Here is an 18,461-nt window from a genome sequence, read left to right on the forward strand (position 1 = left end):
TGCTATAAGGATGGGTAGGAAAGACTTTGGATAATGAAGATCACCAATAAGTGACTGAAACAGTATTCTTACAATTCTCGTCCTTGGTAGAGTCATTACTTTTGACATATACCAAAGCCATTCTGACCTTTGGATGTTTAAGTATGAGAATTATTATTTGAAAGCCAATAATAACTCAAAAACTGATCATTTTTGGAAGTTAATGCAAACAAATAGAATTAGGTATATATATATATATATATATATATATATATATATATATATATATATATATATATATATATATATATATATATATATATATATATATAGTTTAAGACAAAACTGTACTCATCACCCCTTATCCAAAAGAACAACCTTTCTACCTCAGATCCTGAATACAATAATAGTTGCTGAAAGTATCTGGTGAGGCCTTAATACTTGCTCTACAAATTTATGAATAAGAAACACACTAAACTCTGCCTAGGACGCTGAAACATATTTACTGGATCAGCTGTGGATAGCTTTATGCAGAGTATAACCTGACCAGGAGTGGGCTACAGAATAGTGGATCAGATCCCTATTGTAATGTAAATAGGAATAAACTTGCTTGGATATGGCTTTATCCACATATATCAATACTTCTCTGTTGATATCTATTGAGATAAGCAAAAGCAAAAACATTTCCTGAGATGAGTAAGAGGGGCAAAACACAGTTAATATTTATTTATTTATTTAATTTGTAAAGCGCAAACTGTTGCTGAAACTGGCATCCTGGCATAGAAAGCAAATAGAGATAGAGCATGCAGATAACAATAGAAAGCACTTAGAGGGAGGCCGAGAATGCTAGCATGTAATATTAATTTGGAAAACGCCTGGTCTTTAAAGCATTCCTCAAAGGTAGTAAATCAGTGGATGATCTAAGATTATGAGGTAGTTTATTCTAGATCTGAGTTACCTTAATTTTGAAGGCACAGCCACCTTACCTGATCTTGTGTAATTTGCTTGTGGCAACCACATTAGCAGTTTGAGCGGGGCATCTCCCAGGAGTCTTCAGTCTACGTTGTAACCATTGCAGGCCATTTCCATGCAGGGCTTTAGACATGATACACATGGCTTTGAAATCCTCTGTCTAATTGGGAGCCAGTGTAAATCCCTCGAGGCCTTAGCCTCCAATAATCTGTGGGATCTCTTTAAGGCCAATTTAGCTGCTGCCACTTGAACTCTGTGCAGTCTGCTGACCAGATTGTCTAGGACTCCAAGTAGGAGGGCATTACAATAATCCATCCTATGAAATATGATGCTACGCATAATGGTGGCTTTGGCATCAGTGGGTAGGAGAGGTAACACTTTCCTAAGGCCCCTTAGGAGCGCAAAACTAGTGCCTGTGATTTTGGTGATATGCCCATTCAAAGAGAGTTTATCATCAAATAGAATCCCCAGGTTACAGACTGCACTTGAAGGATGCGCTTCTTTGTTTGTAGGTAGAGGCCAGAAGATAGGGGGAAGCTCCATAGGAATTATACTAGCCAAACAGCATAGGATTTTGGTTTTGTCCCCATTTAATTTAAGAGAGTTAGAATTAATCCAGTTGACAATATCTAAAATACAGTATTGAAAGACCACCAACGAATCTTGCTGTAAGTGATTCAGAAAGAGAATCAGCTGTCATGAGCCTTTATCAAAGAAATCAGTGGCCTCATGTGAACATTGAACAAAACTGGACTTGGTGCCAAGCCCTGTGAGACTCCATGACATAGACATTTAAGGTCTGAATGGTAGGGGGGGCAAGGGACAGCTTGAGACCGGACAGACAGATAGGATTCCATCCACTTCAGAACTCTTCATTCTACACGGATTTCAACTAACCTATCAAGGATTTTGTGACTGACTTTGTCAAAGGCAGCTGACAAATCTAGCATAACCAAGACTGTCAGCTGAGCTTTGTCTACTGCCATATGCAACTCGGCCATGGCAACGAGTAGGGCAGACTCAGTGCCATGTCCAGGTCTGAACCCGAATTGTTCATCTTCTAGAAGAGAATGTGTTTCCAGGTATTACAACAGCTTCATGCTAACATAGTGCTCCAGGATTTACACAGGGAAAGGAAAGAATAACATAGGTCTAAAGTTGCTCAACGTCAAGTGGTCTGCTGTGGGTTTCTTTAAAAGGGGAGTGACAGTGGACTTCTTCCACATTAAGAGTACCTGCCCTGTCTCCAAAGTCTGGTTGAATAATATGTAGGGGGGTAAACTCATCTTCCAGATCTTTCCATATCCTAGGTGGTACAGAATCAAGAAATGAGCCTGATGGGGTCAATCCAGCAATGGATCAAAAATGTTCTTTAGAAATAGGTTCAAACACATCAAACATTTTACCTTGATCCTCCAGAGCAACCGGGCCAGTTTGAGTCACACTGGGTCTGGATACTGAGGTATCTAATCAAGAGTTACTCTCCTTACACAAGATAGAGTGTTTAGAATTTTTTGGAGTAGTCAGACTAGGGGCTGTTTGCTGGGACTGAAGGCCGATGGGTTGGGCTAACACACATTGTGGTAACCCCATAACCTCACATGAGCCCTGTCGTTCTTTAAAAGGGGAGGATGAGTCTCATCTGCCCAAAAGTTAAGGTCCCCCAGAATGAAGAAATTAGAGTGAGTAATTACCATATTTGAGAAGACTTCTATAAAGCTCTGAAGAAGAGAAGTGGGAGTACCTGGTGGTCCATAATATGATTTCTGAAACCCCATGGACATTGACACCAGCTTTGAAAAACAGCAGGTTTAAAATGATATAATCCTCAAAAATGTCAAGAAAGGGGAACTGTTAAAAGAGTGACCCGCTCACCAATCCCGAGTGCCAACATTATTTCCATCAGAGATAACATACCTTATTGGTCAATTTCAACCTGGCAGAAACAAATGTTTCAGAGGGAGACCCCTAATGGAATTTAACAAAATATATAAATCACAAGGAGAAAAAGATGCATGCACCAAGGATCTAGAAATAGAAAAAAAACATTTGAAATTTATAGCCAAAAGAGTCATCTTTGCCAACACCCCCACACTCAAAGATTGTGACAAGTTGTAATTGTTGCTCCTTGTGCCTTAAAGGTTGATGATGCAGGACTGCTCTCAAACCATTCATACAGATAATAAAGTACAGAAGAAAGGTCACAGATAATAGGAGTGGGAAAGAGATCTAGAGAACATATGTTTTAAAACTTTCCCCAATCTATGCAGTATGCTTTTAGAGTAGAAAAATGTCTGGATGTCTAGATGGTTTCAGCAAGGTTAACAAGGATGCATTTACTCTGTAGCCAGATTCTTTCGTTCCCTAGACTGACAGTGACAAATATTGAAGAGGAGAGGGCAAGTGGGGAATTTTCCAAGGAGGAGACAGAGCGAAGGATTGCAATGGAGGAAACCAAGCTCTGCAAGACCAGAAAGGAAGGGTCACAATCACATCTTGAATTCTCAGAAGAAGGTAAAGAATAAAAGGAATAGGAGGAAGGCCAAAAAGAAGATAAAGTCTCCAAGGTACACATAAAATCTACATTTCCCAAACACCTGGAACAGGAAATCGAGAGCAAAACCTGAGAGGTTGTGTATTCTTTGATGATACGAATAGATATAGGTAGCGTTTCCACTCCAGGTGGCTCCTCCCCCTGGTCTGTTAGACAGAGACAAATAAAATGTTATTAAAATAATTTTATTATAATTTTACTGAACACTGTCTGACAGCCTGTCTAAGGCGGGGCAGGGCCAGGCCATAGGGAGGAGGAATGGTGGGCACATGTCCGTTTGGCTAGCTGTCTTAGGCCGGCCAGCCCGACATGCGTACTTACATTTCTGCAACCCAGCTACACTGCCGGGTTGGAGAAATGGCACAAGCTCCCTGTGCCATAGCAAGCATCAAACTAGCCCGCTCAGGCCATCCCGGTAGTGCTCTTATGTTTGCTCTAACAATTTGATCCGGAACCAGCCACCCTGTGCCCTGCAACAAAGAATCTGCTGTGCCCTAAGGGTCCCTCACAGCTTGCGACCTCAATACTGCTAATGAAGGCTACAGGTTGGTCTAGGCCCTCCTCATTTAGCTGTGCTAAGACTGCCTTTATCCACCCCATTTACCACCTTTTCCTTATGGCATTGCCTTTATGCCATGCTCTGTAGTGTCTGTTTGCACTCTGAATTCTTTGGAGTAATCAGGGGCGCTGAGGACAGGTGCTGTGCACATGGCTTCCTTGAGAGAATCAAATGCTTTCTAACAAGCCTCTGTCCATATCATCAACCTGGGCTGCTTTATCAACATCAGTTTAGTTAAAGGGGCCACCATGGTGCACTGTCCCTTAAAAAATATGCGGTAGTAACCAGTGAGGCCTAGGAAGGCCCTTACTTCAGTTTGAGTTCTAGGTGGTTGCCAGGCCTTGATTGTTTCAATCTTGGTCTGAAAGGGCTGCACCTTGCCACCACCTACTAGGTGTCCCACATACACCACAGAACCCTGCCCAATCTATCACTTATTGGCCTTGATTTTCAGTCTTGCCCGTTGCAGCACCTGGATCACCTCTTGGAGGTGGATCGAGTGTTCATCCCAGCTGGCACTGTAGATGGCAATGTTGTCTAAGTAGGCAGCACAGAATGCCTCTTTACCAGCCAGGATCCTGTTAACCAACCATTGGAAGAAAGCAGGGGCATTCGTTAAGCCAAAGGGAATCACCCGGAACTATTAATGTCCCTCAGGGGTTGAAAATGCTGACCTCTCTTTTGCCCCCTTAGTCAAGGAAATCGGTCAGTATCCTGATGTTAAATCAAAGGTACTGAGGAATTTGTCAGAGCCTAGTCTGTCAATGAGCTCATCAGCTCGGGGATGGGTTGTGCGTCAGTCTTAGTGACGGAATTGAGACCTCGTTAATCCACACAGAATCGAAGTTCTGGTTTGGCCCCCAGTGGGGCATCCTTTGGTACCAATACCACTGGGCTGCCCCAAGGACTGTTAGAGGTTTCAGTCACCCCTAAAGCTAGCATCTTGGCAACTTCATCCTTGATGCTGGCCTTCACCGTGTCTGACAACCTGTACATTTTGTTCTTTACAGGAGGACTGTCTCTTGTGTCAATATTATGGACACACAGTTGTGTCCGTCCAGGGGTGAGGGGAAACAGGGAGGAAACTGCTCCACTAACTGGTAACAGTCACCTCGCCGATCTAGGGTCAGGGAGTCAGAGAGATTATCACCCTTCACAGATCCATCACCTTCCTGTGCAAATAGGATGTTAGGGAGAGGTTCACTCTTTCCCTCCAAACCCTCATTTGTCACTAGAAGCATTCTGACTTCAGACCTCTCACAGTGAGGCTTCACTCTGTTAGGGGATTCCTAGGGGTCTGGAGGTCCACCAAGTAAGTGACCAGCCCTTAGGCTCCTTTATCTCATATATGCCAGTCCAGCGACCCTGGAGAGCTCTAGGCTCTACTGGTTCCATGACCCATACTTTGTCTCGAGGATGAAACTCCACCAGAGTGGCCTTCTGGTCGTACCAGTGTTTCATTACCTCTGGTTGCAGAGGGCCAACATGCAGATGACCACATCCTGGAGGGGGTTTGTGGGAGCCTTCTTCCACTCCTCCTTAACAATGCTTAATGGCCCCCTGACAGGGTAACCATAGAGAAACTCAAAGGGGCTAAACCCTACTCCCTTCTGGGGCACCTCTCTGTAAGCAAAGAAAAGGCATGGCAAGAGAAGTTCCCGCTTACACCTCATGGCCTCGGGTAGGCCTGTGATCTTTCCCTTCAAGGTCTTGTTGAACCTTTAAACTAGACCACTGGATTGAAGTGATAGGGTGTGTTGAACATGTAGGTTACACCACACTCATCCCACATGGACTTCATATATGTAGGCATGATGTTAGTGCCCCTGTCCGATACTATCTCTTTGGGGAACCCCACTTGGGTAAAGAACCCAATCAAGGTTCTGGTCACCATCGGTGCAGTCATCGTCCTCAGAGGGATTGCCTCTGGGTAGCAGGTGGCACGGTCTACCAACACCAGGATAAACCTGTTGCCTAGGGCTGTATTTGGGTCCAATTGACCAGATTTTGACGCCCACCCTCTCAGAGGGGCTGTCAACAATGGTAAGTGGGATCAGGGGAGCCTTCAGCTTCTTCCCTGACTTCCCACTGGCCTGGTGGGTAGGACAGAACGTGCAGAATGTATCTGAGGTTGTCCTCATTCGGGACCAATAAAAGTGAGTGACAAGCCTGGCAAAAAGCCTTGTCCTGCCCTAAATGTCCTGCCAAGGGTATGTCATGAGCCAAACCCAGTAGAAAGGCCCAGTAACACTGAGGGACAACCAGCACATGTGCTGCACCAGTACCCAGAGCCTTAGGCTCACTATAGAGGAGATCATTCTCCCAGTAAATTAGGAGTTCCCTAGAGGCTCCACCTGCTGCATGGGCTGAGTGGAACACTTCTTCTGTGCTTTGCAGAATTCCTCCATGGTGGGCCCCCCCTCCACTTGCCAGCCAGCAAGCTCAGGTAGGTCACCTAGGGCGGCAATGTCCTCTCCTGTTGGCTCAGGGGCCTTCTCCTCAGGGACCCCGTCAACCTCCACTGCGGGAACTTCTGGGACCAGTTTCCTACGCCCCTTTCCCATCTCCTTGGTAGCTGTCTGGGCCATTCTTCCAGGCTCCAGATGCCCTTGACTTCCCTCATGGGCAGCCATGGACTGTGTGGTCCTACAGACCCACTCAGGCAATCCTATCATTTCGAAGTGAGACCTGAGCTCTACCTCCCTTCAGGAAGTGTGCCTAGGTCATTTCCTAATAGACAATCTACAGGCATTGCAGGACTCACAGATGCTTTTAGAGTACCACAGACACCCCCCACTCAAAGGAAACCAGAGCCACTGGCAGATGGCTCTCTCGATTGTCAGTGACTATGGCTTGGTGAAATGTGATCAGCAGGACCTGATCTATTGACACCAACTGACCCTTGACAGTAGTCATGCTGGCTACTGTGTCACGCAGAGCCTCCACCAGTTTTCCATTAATGGTGACCCACTGCCTATACTTAGAAGTATTGGCAGTCATGTGGGCTTTTGAAACCATTTATCCTTCCCCCATGGACACTAGGGTTACCTCTGTCTGTTCCCCAAAACTAACTGGGACTACCTCCTCCCTGCATGCTATACTAGCCAACCCAGATGTCTGCCCACCAGTGGGGGGCTGTGCCCTCTTTGGACATTTGGATACCATTAGAGTGACCATACATGTACCACTCTGTACATTGGGATACAAACCTCCCTGTCTTATCATCAAAGAACCCTTTCTTCTTAGGATCAGACTGGGACTGGTTTCCACTATTCCCTTGGGAAATATTTTTGGAGCCTTTAGAGAACATCTTATTTTTAAGTTATTCTACCTCCTCTTTCTTCTAATGGGAACCCTGACCACCTTGTGGGTACCCCCTCCCCCACAGATACCTTTTAGGACACTCTGATGCTAGCCCAGAGGTCACCTCCTCAACAAGCTTCCTGGGATCAGTCAGCTTACTGTCAGCTAAGTGGTGGCACAACTGTGTAAAGCAAATACTGAGCATGTGATTAAATTGAACAACCTAGCATAATGACTGACTTTCCTGCTCTGCACCCAGACATTCAGTGCCTTACTGAAAAAATCAATAGTCTACCCAGGTTTGGTTGGTTGGGGAGCTTGCTACACTCCCTAAATCTCTGGTGATACTTCTCATGGGTCAGTCCAAATTTGGCAATCAAAATGGCTTTCATAGGTGTGTACTTGGTCTGGTCCCCAACTTCTAATGTTAGAGGTATGTCCCTCCCACGTGTTGGCACGTGTTTCCATAGGCCCGCCCTCCCCAGTGCTCTTCAGGAACCCCATGTGCCCTCAGTGCAACTTCATAAGCAGAAAAACACTTGTCAATATCATCTCCCACCACATACATTGGCACCAAATCTTTGTATACATGAACTTTCTTGTCTCCATCAGGTCCTGTATGCATGCTGCCACCATCACTGCTGGATTCAGACTGCCTCGATTTGAGCCCCAGCTCTTTCAGACTCAGTTCATGAGCCAAGATAAGTTTCTTTTCTGCTAAGGCTCTTTTTCAGCCTCAGCTCTCCTCTCTTCTGTCTCTATTTTTAACCTTGCCAACTACAGCTGGAATTCTCTCTCCTCCCTCCTTTCCTCTGCGGTCGGGCTGTGACTGGAGACATTGCCTGCTGGTCTCGTAGGAGGAAGAAATCCTGGGGTGTCATCCCCTACTGCTGTTGGCAGCTCCTCTGGAGGCCATCAACTTGCTCCCCCAACTCATCATGCTTGTGTGAGCCGGATTCTGAACAGGCCCTCAGCACCTATTGGTAGTCCTCCTACTTAGAGGCTCCACAGATAGGTACTCCCATCCCTTTGCAAAAGCCCTTCAACTGGTTATCCGTGTATCCACCCAGCTTAGCCAAGTCAAAATCACAAGCTCCACTCATGGACCCATCCAGAGACATGATGTCTAGGATTGATTAAAGAACGTCAAGCAGGAATATTGTAGCAAAAAGAAAACAAATCAAATTGACCTTTAACTGTGGTTAGGTAGTGTACACATAGCTATTGTATGACACTGCACAAACACAAGTCCTATCCTCATCGCTAATCACTAATGTTTGAAATGGGATCTCTAGTTGGCAGAGGTACACACCAGTGTCCAAGTAGGAACCACAATCCTAGTCAGGGTGAGTCACAACATAATCCAAATTATCCTGTGCCCACCCTCTGGTAGCTTGGCACTGAGCAGTCAGACTTAAAAGGCAATGTGTAAAGTATTTGTGCAATTAATCATACAGTAACACAGTGAAAACACCACAATAATACACCACACAAGTTTAGAAAAATAGATAATATTTATCTGAATAAATAGGGTCAAAACGACACAGATCCCATAAGCACAAGTTGCAATGTCAGCTTTTAAAAGGTTTAAAAGAGCCTCAATCCTTAGAAATCAATAGTTGTTTGTTTGTAAGACACAGTACCTGGGATATCCAAGAAGACCAATCCATGTAGACCGCCGAGGTGATGAGTGAAAATAAGGTGTTGTGTAGGATTTTACGACGTGGCACAGATGACGTGTCTATTCTTTCCACGTTGCAAGTCGTTGCAAAGTTTTTTAGATGCGCAGTCTTGGTTACTCACTGTGATGTAGGGATATTTTGGCACCCAAGGATGATGCGTTGAAAATCCTTGGTGTGCTGGTAGAAGGAGCAGGAGCTGAGTCGATCTGGTAGGCGATGCATCTAATTTTCTATCACAAGGCTGGTGCAGTGTTGAATTTCCAGTCAGGAAGTTGGTGCTGCGTCATTCCGGTTGGTGGTGCGGCGATTTCTCAGCTATGCTACAGGCTTTATGTAGCTTTTTGCAGGCGTTGCGTCAATTTTTCGATGCACAAAGATTTTCTTGAACAGTTGAAGTCTTTGTTGGTCTCACTCTAGTCAGGGTAAAGGAGAATCACCCTTAATTAACCCAAGCTCACTCCCTTGGTAGCTTGGCACAAGCAGGCAGGCTTAACTTCAGAGGCCAGGTTTAAAGTATGTGTACTAACACACACAGTAACTCAGTGAAAACACTACAAAAGGACACAACACAGGTTTGGAAAACTAGGTAATATTTATCTAAACAAAACAAGACCAAAACGACAAAATTTCACCATACACAAGTCAAGTTATGAATTGAAAATCAAAAAGAGTCTTAAATCCTCAGAATGCAGTGCTAACACTGTTAGCGTGAAAAAGTACCTAGGTTCCGTCAAAATAACACTGCACGGGCAAGTGTGCATCGGAAAAGGCCAGCGATGCGTCAATGTCTCACTCACAAGTGAGACCGTGCGTCGTTCCTCCTCTGGTCGGGCCGGAGTGCGTTCTTTTTTCTCTCTGCAGGAGAGTGATGCGTTGATCCGGACAGCCACCCTTGGGTCCAGACGGGCTTTGCGTTGTTTTACTGTGCCCAGCGATGTGGCGTTGAAAATCCAATCGCACGGTATCACAAAACTGTGCTGCATGGGGCTTGCATCATTATCAGCCTTCGTAACGGGTGTTGCGTGTCGTCTCTCCAGCCGCGTTGCTTCAATCTTCCAGCCACGATGCAGGTGTAGCGTAGATTTCAGCCACGAAGCCGTCAGCACATTGTTTCTCAGCCGCGTCTCGGAAGGTGCATCTAAAATTTCCCTGCACTGCTGTCTGTGCGTGGATTTTCAGTCTTTGGCTGCCAGCTTCACATTTCAAGGGCCCAGGGACTGGATAGGGCACCCCTTGGCAGGGCAGAAGTCTCAGCAGGGAGTCCAGGTGCTGGCAGGGGATGTCTTTGATGGCCCTGAGACTTCAATAGGAGGAAAGCTCAGGTCAAGCCCTTGGATATTTCTTCACAAGAAGGAATGCACAACAAAGTCCAGTCTTTGTCCCCTTTCACAGGCAGAAGCAGCAACTGCAGGATAGCTCCACAAAGCACAGTCACATGCAGGGCAGCACTTGTCTTCAGCTCTTCAGCTCTTCTCCTTGGCAGAGGTTCCTCTTGATGTCCAAAAGTGATCTAATTTTCAGGGGTTTGGGTGCTCTTCTTATTCCCATTTTGGCCTTTGAAGTAGGCCTACTTCAAAGGAAAGTCTCTCTTGTTTGTGAGATCCTGCCTTGCCTAGGCCAGGCCCCAGACACACACCAGGGGGTTGGAGACTGTATTGTGTGAGGGCAGGCACAGCCCTTTCAGGTATAAGTGACCACTTCTCCCCTCCCTCCTAGCACGGATAGCTCATCAAGATATGCAGGCTACACCCCAGCTCCCTTTATGTCACTCTCCAAAGAGAGGTGCGAACAGCCCAACTGTCAAACTGACCCAGACAGGGAATCCACAAACAGGCAGAGTCACAGAATGGCTTAAGCAAGAAAATGCCTAATTTCTAAAAGTGGCATTTTCAAACACACAATCTCAAAAACAACTTTACTAAAAGATGTATTTCTAAATTGTGAGTTCAGAGACCCCAAATTCCACATGTCTATCTGCTCCCAAAGGGAATCTACACTTTAATCATATTTAAAGGTAGCCCCCGTGTTAACCTATGAGAGAGATAGGCCTTGCATAGTGAAAACTGAATTTGGCAGTACTTCACTGTCAGGACATATAAAACACATTAGTATATGTCCTACCTTAAACATACACTGCACCCTGCCCATGGGCCTACCTAGGGCCTACCGTAGGAGTGGCTTACATGTAAGAAAAGGGAAGGTTTAGGCCTGGCAAGAGGGTACACTTGCCAATTCGAATTGGCAGTTTAAAACTGCACACACAGACACTGCAATGGCAGGTCTGGGCCAGGTTTACAGGGCTACTAATGTAGGTGGCACAACCAGTGCTGCAGGCCCACCAGTGCAATTGATTTACAGGCCCTGGGCACCTCTAGTGCACTATACTAGGGACTTACCAGTAAATCAAATATTCCAATCATGGAAATCCAATTACACATACATTTTACATAGGAGCACTTGCACTTTAACACTGGATAGCAGTGGTAAAGTGCCCAGAGTAACAAAAACATCAAAAACAGAGTCCAGCGCACATCAACAACTAGGGAAACAGAGGTACAAAGTTAGGGGAGACCACGCCAAGGATGCCAAGTTTAACACCAGGTCACCCCAGTTTGGACCCAACTATATGCAAATCAGTCTTGACCCTGTTCCCCATGGGAATGGTCCAGCCCTATTTTCCAACCCAGATCCTCCCTGGACTGGAAACAAGCATCCTAGGACCTGTTTCAGGGTATCACCCTTGATGAGCCAGACTAGCTTAAATCAATTGGCGCAGTGAGCACGAGACTCATGTCTGGGCATACCCTTCCCACTTAGGGCGACAAATGCAAAAAGAACAGGTGATGGATGGAATGCTGAACAATGCAAACATTCACCCCCAGTCACACTGCACTGTTCAACATTCCGTCCATCATCTGTTCTTTTTTCTTTTGCCAGTCTAAGTGGGAAGGGTATGCCCAGCATGGAGATTGTCTTGCCCTCTGATATGGATAGTCTTTAGAAAGAGCAAATGAAGTTCAGCGATGCTCAGGCCTCTAGCTTTATTGCTGCTAGATTGAGGGATGTAGACCTAGTTTCCTCCTGCCTGCTTATGTATGCCGTCATCATGGGATTGGTTGTCTTATCCACACATGTTGATATTCATTGACTGGTTGAAAGTGAGTAATTACATGATGAATTGCATACTGTAGCCTCCAGTTTGAAGATAACCAATTCTCCTCATAGCTCCATCCTTCCTAAAGCAAAAGATTCTGTAGAGTTGCACCCCATTATATTGTGTTGGCATCTCTTGTTCCCACCTATTAGAGGTCTGGATGAAGAGGCAAACCTTCGAATAAGAGTTCTGGTTTTGACCACCACTGCAGATGCATAGAGAGAGGGGCAGTCACTGGAATAAGTTTCTTGAAGTTGTGAGAGTCAGTTGAGCAGATGAACTAGAAGTGGTGAGAATGAACTGTTGCTCAGGGCACCAGAAACATGCACAAAGCATTTGGCACTGGACTTCAGCCAGAGATTGATGAATGGATAATAAAATCATAGTATTTCTGTTCCTTTAATCGAAGGAACAACATCCACTAATCAATTCTGGAGCATGCCCGATATAAAGTTGGTTTTCCGGTGGAGTCAGTGACATTTTGTTAGACTGATAAATAATCCAATCTTGAACTATTTATCTTTGTACAGCTTTCAAATCTTTTTGAGCTCATTTTTGTTTGATACAGATTGAAGAAGACACAGGAAGATGTACCATCCTCGAAAACGTAAAAGAGCAACCAAAAGAGCGTTCATCAATGTAAGTGCCCTTGAGGCAGATTTGATTGTAAAGGCAGTACATGGAACTGATGCCCCTCTCATAACAAAGAGAACCTCAGGAACTAACATATGGTATACTGCAACAGGGATGTGAAAGAAAGTGTCCTTGTGGACGGACCTGATCATGTAATTACCTTTAGGATCGGAGAAAAAATTATTTCTGAGGTCTCTATTTTAAATTGAATTTTCAGAATCCAACATAGACATTCCTCAACTTGAAAACTAGCCTGAACCATCCTGTACACCAGGAAACCAGGAACAATGGAGTACACTTCAATATTCTAGTCCTGCTTTGGAATGGGTATGATAATAATACACACCAACAGTGATTAGATGACTACCTACAAATAGTACAAACCACTAGCAATCATGCTGGGGAGCATTCCGACCTACTCTTTCTCACCCATTGTGGCACTCTAGACAGAGTTCTGTTTTATGGATATCAGACCCTGGTCCTCATGTGAACAGACCATCCCAAACTGCCAGGCAAGACCTTCTGTCAGAAAAGAACACAAACAAACCCAGACCTGTATCAGCCTTACTAGGTCTTACCAGTGACATATAACTTAGATCCTGTGGTTCTGAGCAAGGGATCCACATCTGGGCATGCCCTTGACCGATTATGGTGTTACCTCAATCGCACAAAAGATAATAGGAAGAATGTTGCAAAAGATCTATACTACTGACAATCCCTCTGGGTAGCATTCCAACCCATAATTTTTGCCTACTGTGCCACTCTAGACATAGGAATGCCTTGTGCAATTAGGACTAACCCTGCTCCTCTTGGGAATAGAGAACACCGACCTGCCAAACAAGACGTTGCTCATGTCACTTTTCATGCACGAATGTGGCTCCCTTAGGCGTTGTACTACAGGTTTTTCTCTCAGTCTCAGTCATGGGGCAGGAGGAAAAAAGGGGAATACTGCTGGGTAAGGTATACCTTTGTATCACCAAGAGGCGAAGTAAGCTACCAACATATTTTGAGTTATTTTTCCCTGTCCAGAGGTGGGCTCAAGAACGAGGGATAAGGATATTGAGCACATCAACATTCCCAATTTGAATGTCTCTAGGCAACAAAAGGCAAAACATCGTAATCTGGTTCTTTAAATGAAAAAAAGATAAGACTACAACTCCCACAGTGCAGTAGGATGTTTAATGGACGCCAAATGAGAGAGTCCTACACGGGTCTGCTGAAGTTCTACACCACTGACCACTACTACTGTACTCTATTGCAATACGTGAATATTAGAAGCCGTCTTGCTGTTGAATTCTAGTCCTTTCTCGCCTTTCGGTTGGCTGACTCTGGCAGTCTAATAGAAAATAAAACCAAAAGCACCTCGGTGGCTCACTCAACACTGGGCCTTGCGTGCTCCCGTTTAGTGACATTTTGAATGTTAAATGCGTTAATCACTTCAAACTGAGATGTTGATTTTAAATACTGCATAGTAAAATATAAATGCAAATTTCCCCCGCTGCGGCTCAACTTGAAAAGGGGTTTACACAGTTCTAGTTGCACATTATTATCCCAACATCGTGCTCACTATGTTAATTAAATTCAAATTAAGCCTATAATTTAGTTTACGTCTTGTAATGTAATATCCAGACGCCCGCATCTGCTACTGCTTTTTCTTAATTAGGTTTCACCTGCTTTCAAAAATACCTCCTCAAACAAACTTTGCTTTATAGAAACGAATCACAAGAATCTGCGCCTATATGTACTGAATGGGCGCGAGAGCACCGCCTCGTGTTGCGATCACTAAGTGAAAGTGAGCGACCCTTTTCCACACAAGCCCACCCGAAAATCTAAGCTGCGGTTCATGGGTTCAACCGCAGTCGCGAACATATAATACCAGTTGGGGGTGAGGCCACGAGCTGTGGACAGTTGCTTCGGCAGTGCATTAAGATGCTAAGGGCAATTTACAAGTATGTACGGATGCTTGGCTGTTTCTAAAGCACAAACCTTCCATTATTCCATAGGGAGCGGAGAGCAGAAGATGGTGTGGAGCTGAGGGATAGAATTAGAGATCATGTACAAAGAGGCAGAATGTTTGTGGACGACGCAATACTCATGAGAGTGGTTCCTGTTGATTCGAGGCCTCAGAAAGAGAAACTTAACTCCTCTTGCGGTGCAGAGGCTGAAGACTTTATCACACTTAACACATGCTTAAAGCAGCTTTTCGTATCTAGCTGGTCCATGTCCACCACAGCACTCTCTGGGCATCGAAGAAATTCTTGTATAAACTGGCCAAAGGTTCCTTGAGTCCCAGGCATCCCCAGGCACCCACAAAAGCAGATGGTTCACCAAGGGACTCTTGTACCTCGTGAGCCATATGAATCTATGACACCATCTCACAGTATGACAATATGAAAAGGACTCTTGCGGGCAGACAGGCATTTGAACCCGAGGAAAGAAGGCGAGGATGCATTCAGGTGTAATCAGTCGACTGCATTTTCTGCAAGGTACCAGCAACAAGCGAAGCATTTGTTACAATCAAGGGACCACACCCTGCTTAAGTACAGTCATACTAAAGCACAACAGGGTACACGTTTTAAAACAAGCGTTGGCAATGCCAATAAGTCTGGCTTATTACTAGGGTAAGTGTTTTGTTCAATTTGAGTGATTTTGTATGTTGCTGCAGCTGTCCTCAATAAACTATCATCTAAAGAAACAACCTCCAGGGCTACAACAATGTGGAGCTGAGGTAAGGAGCCCTTGCCTTATCAGATTGCATTGGCAGAGTTCAGCATCACCCTCGAAAAACGTTATGAAAAAGTTAGAAGATGGAGTTTGCATTGCATGTTGTGAACTTAAAAGGCAAATATAGCAAAATATTGTATACTTGAACCGTCTGACATATGGCAAGTACTTTCTGTTACATTTTTTAGAAACTCTATGTGAAATTACCTCTTTATTTTGTTTTTTTTAAAAGTATAAATCCAGCAACATTTTCATCACAGGAAGGTTTCACAAATGAACGTGCAAGCGTGATTAATTAATATCCTTTGTCTTTATACCGGGCTAAGAGATCGAGACAGAAGACGCTTCCTAAACAAAAAGGCCACCACAAAAGAGTGATTAAATGTCGCTGTTTAAGCAAAATAAATACTTGAAAGAGCACAAAGTGTCTCTAGTCTAGCAAAATGACTGCTTCAGCTTCATCACCAAAACATAGGGTCAACTCAAATGGGAGCTTATACTCAGATCCAAAATGCCAAGGCCTTCATGGGAAGACAATTCATACGATGGCAAACTATAAAACGCACTTGAAAACCACTGGCTGAAGGGGTCTAACCCAAAGACACATTTCTATCTGAATTTGTTATTGTACGTTTTTGAATAATTGATGGCATTAGATCAACCAGGCAGCAAAGCTGTATGCAGCAAAACCTAAAAGAAGAATCAGAAATAATTTAACCCAAAGGTATTATTATTTCAAAGCATTCAGTAGCTCTCTTCACCATGGGTGTATGTCCTGTGAAATTTTTTTGTTAAGCCAAAGACACAAAAATGTATTCCTGTACCCATCAAGGAAACATTTAAATGTACTGGAGACCTTAATGTAGTCATCAAAGGGTAAATGGTAGGCAGTTTTCTCTTTAGACAATTAAGAGGCAATGGCTCCTCCCTGGCCTTTCTTGAAGGCAAAAACCAATACTGCCAGGGCCGAGAAAAATCACCTAGTAAAAGTGAACGGGTGACACAGCCGTGCAATGTGGAGCGGAATGAGATGTGGCCAGGACACATCAAGAAGACTCCTCATTCTTGTCCCTTCTCTCAGGCAGTGCTGGGCGGCCTTTCGGGCAATCTGGGAATCAGGCATATGGGCGAGCTTGAATGGCTAGTGCATGGGCTATTTTCTTGTTTGGTCTCATCACGGCCAACAGGACCAGGAATCCAGTCCACACCTTGGCTCTTCAAGGTAACATGAACGCTATCTGGCAGTGCCAGGCTGCCTGAAAGGCCAGTCCAGCTCTGGATGAAGGGGCCTGCCCCTCCAGTGAACACCTGCTGGAGGAAAGCACAATATGACAGCCTGTGGTTGTTGGAGGCCGCACGTCTCCCCTTTCTTTGTTACTTTTCCTGAAGGATGAAAGGAGTGTGTCTTTTAAACTGGGACTGAAATGCTGCCTCCACAAGGGCGTGCGATATTTAAGGTAGTACCTAGCACCATTTACAAACCATGTCTTAAACTAAACTGATTCGGCTACTTATCCAATAAAGTTTATTGGTAGTGGACACGATGTTACTAATTTGTTTCTCTCCCTGGGACGGACGAAAGGCTGTGAGCCACAAGCAGACTTCGCACAGACCTTTTTAGCTTTCTTAGCATTTTGTTTTAAACATAAACTGTGCTACGACAGAAACCCCATTGAAGCATGGCTCAGCTTTCTTTGGTGCAGCAAGAGAAGTGGCACCAGTGCCCAGAGGCGGAGAGGCCCACTGAGGTTTGATTACGTCTGTATTTTATAACTCAAATACACACCAGCCAGAAAGTCCATTTCCTTCCTTGCTCTAGGGCTAGGATGAACAGATTTTGAAAAGAAAAAAACGGGACAGGTCAGACATAACAGTAGAGTTTTCCAGTACAGTGAAACGTACCTTTAAAATTAAGTCAGACATAAATTGTAATACATCGTTTGTTATCTACATAATTTCTTTCAAATGTACCCGTATATATGTGGGGAGTGTTATTCGCCCTCTCAAAGCCAGGATTAGTGAGCATGCCAGAGCACTCATGAGTGGCAATGAAAGATATCCAGTGGTGGCTCATATTACGAGTTGTGAAGCCGTGGGTTCTCATAAGACTTTTGAATTCTATGGTGTTGAACATGTTCCAAAAGACCCCAGAGGATGTAACAGGGAACTCGCCTTACGGAAAAAGGAGGCACTATGGGTTATGCACCTTAGAGCAGTGGAAGAAGGTCTCAATATGATCGGGAATTGGAATATTTCTTGGGAGACTAAAATGACACAAAGTGATTCATATTAAGTGTAGTTACATTTGTTTCAAACATCACATGGATATGATTGGCGGTATATTCACTTTGAGTTTGCACTTACTGATATCATTTCTATTTTCTGTTCAATATTTATTATGAAGCACTTTATATTTTTTCTGTACTATATGATGTTTTGTATATTTTTGTATATTTTTTATGCAATTCTTACCTTTAGTCCCATGGGTGATATTTAATCAAAAATTATCATGTGACCATGAATACTCTTTATTATATAATGTCATATATAGACCAGCAAGACATTCTACCTCAGGCAGGTATACTTTTTCTTTCATAATGAAACAGGTATAAGTATGATGCCTGGAACTTTATTTAGATTTCACAATGGGGTTCTAATGATTTATGATAGGGAAATTTGTTCTTAATTGTTTAAATAGGGTTTTACTGATTTAAATATTATGATGAGCATTCGATTTAGTTACTATAACAATACATTGTAGTCTGGGATTCACATGTTTTAAAATAGCTGCTGCAATGTGAACTGACGTTTTTGGCCTTCCTCGATTTCTGTGAATTAGGTTGGAACTATCGTGCTGCTAAAATCTTAGTCTGAACACGTTTGTTAGGTACTTATTTTAGA

General features: G+C 44.1%; 1 protein-coding gene across 3 annotated transcripts in view; it reads right to left on the reverse strand.

Moving 5' to 3' along the window:
• Positions 1-18,461, reverse strand: part of HTR4 (5-hydroxytryptamine receptor 4) — a 1,500,331-nt gene that overhangs the window by 134,207 nt on the left and 1,347,663 nt on the right. The gene's annotated exons all lie outside the window — the stretch shown is intronic.

This window comes from Pleurodeles waltl, chromosome 7, assembly GCF_031143425.1.
Source record: "Pleurodeles waltl isolate 20211129_DDA chromosome 7, aPleWal1.hap1.20221129, whole genome shotgun sequence".
Taxonomy (NCBI): domain Eukaryota; kingdom Metazoa; phylum Chordata; class Amphibia; order Caudata; family Salamandridae; genus Pleurodeles; species Pleurodeles waltl.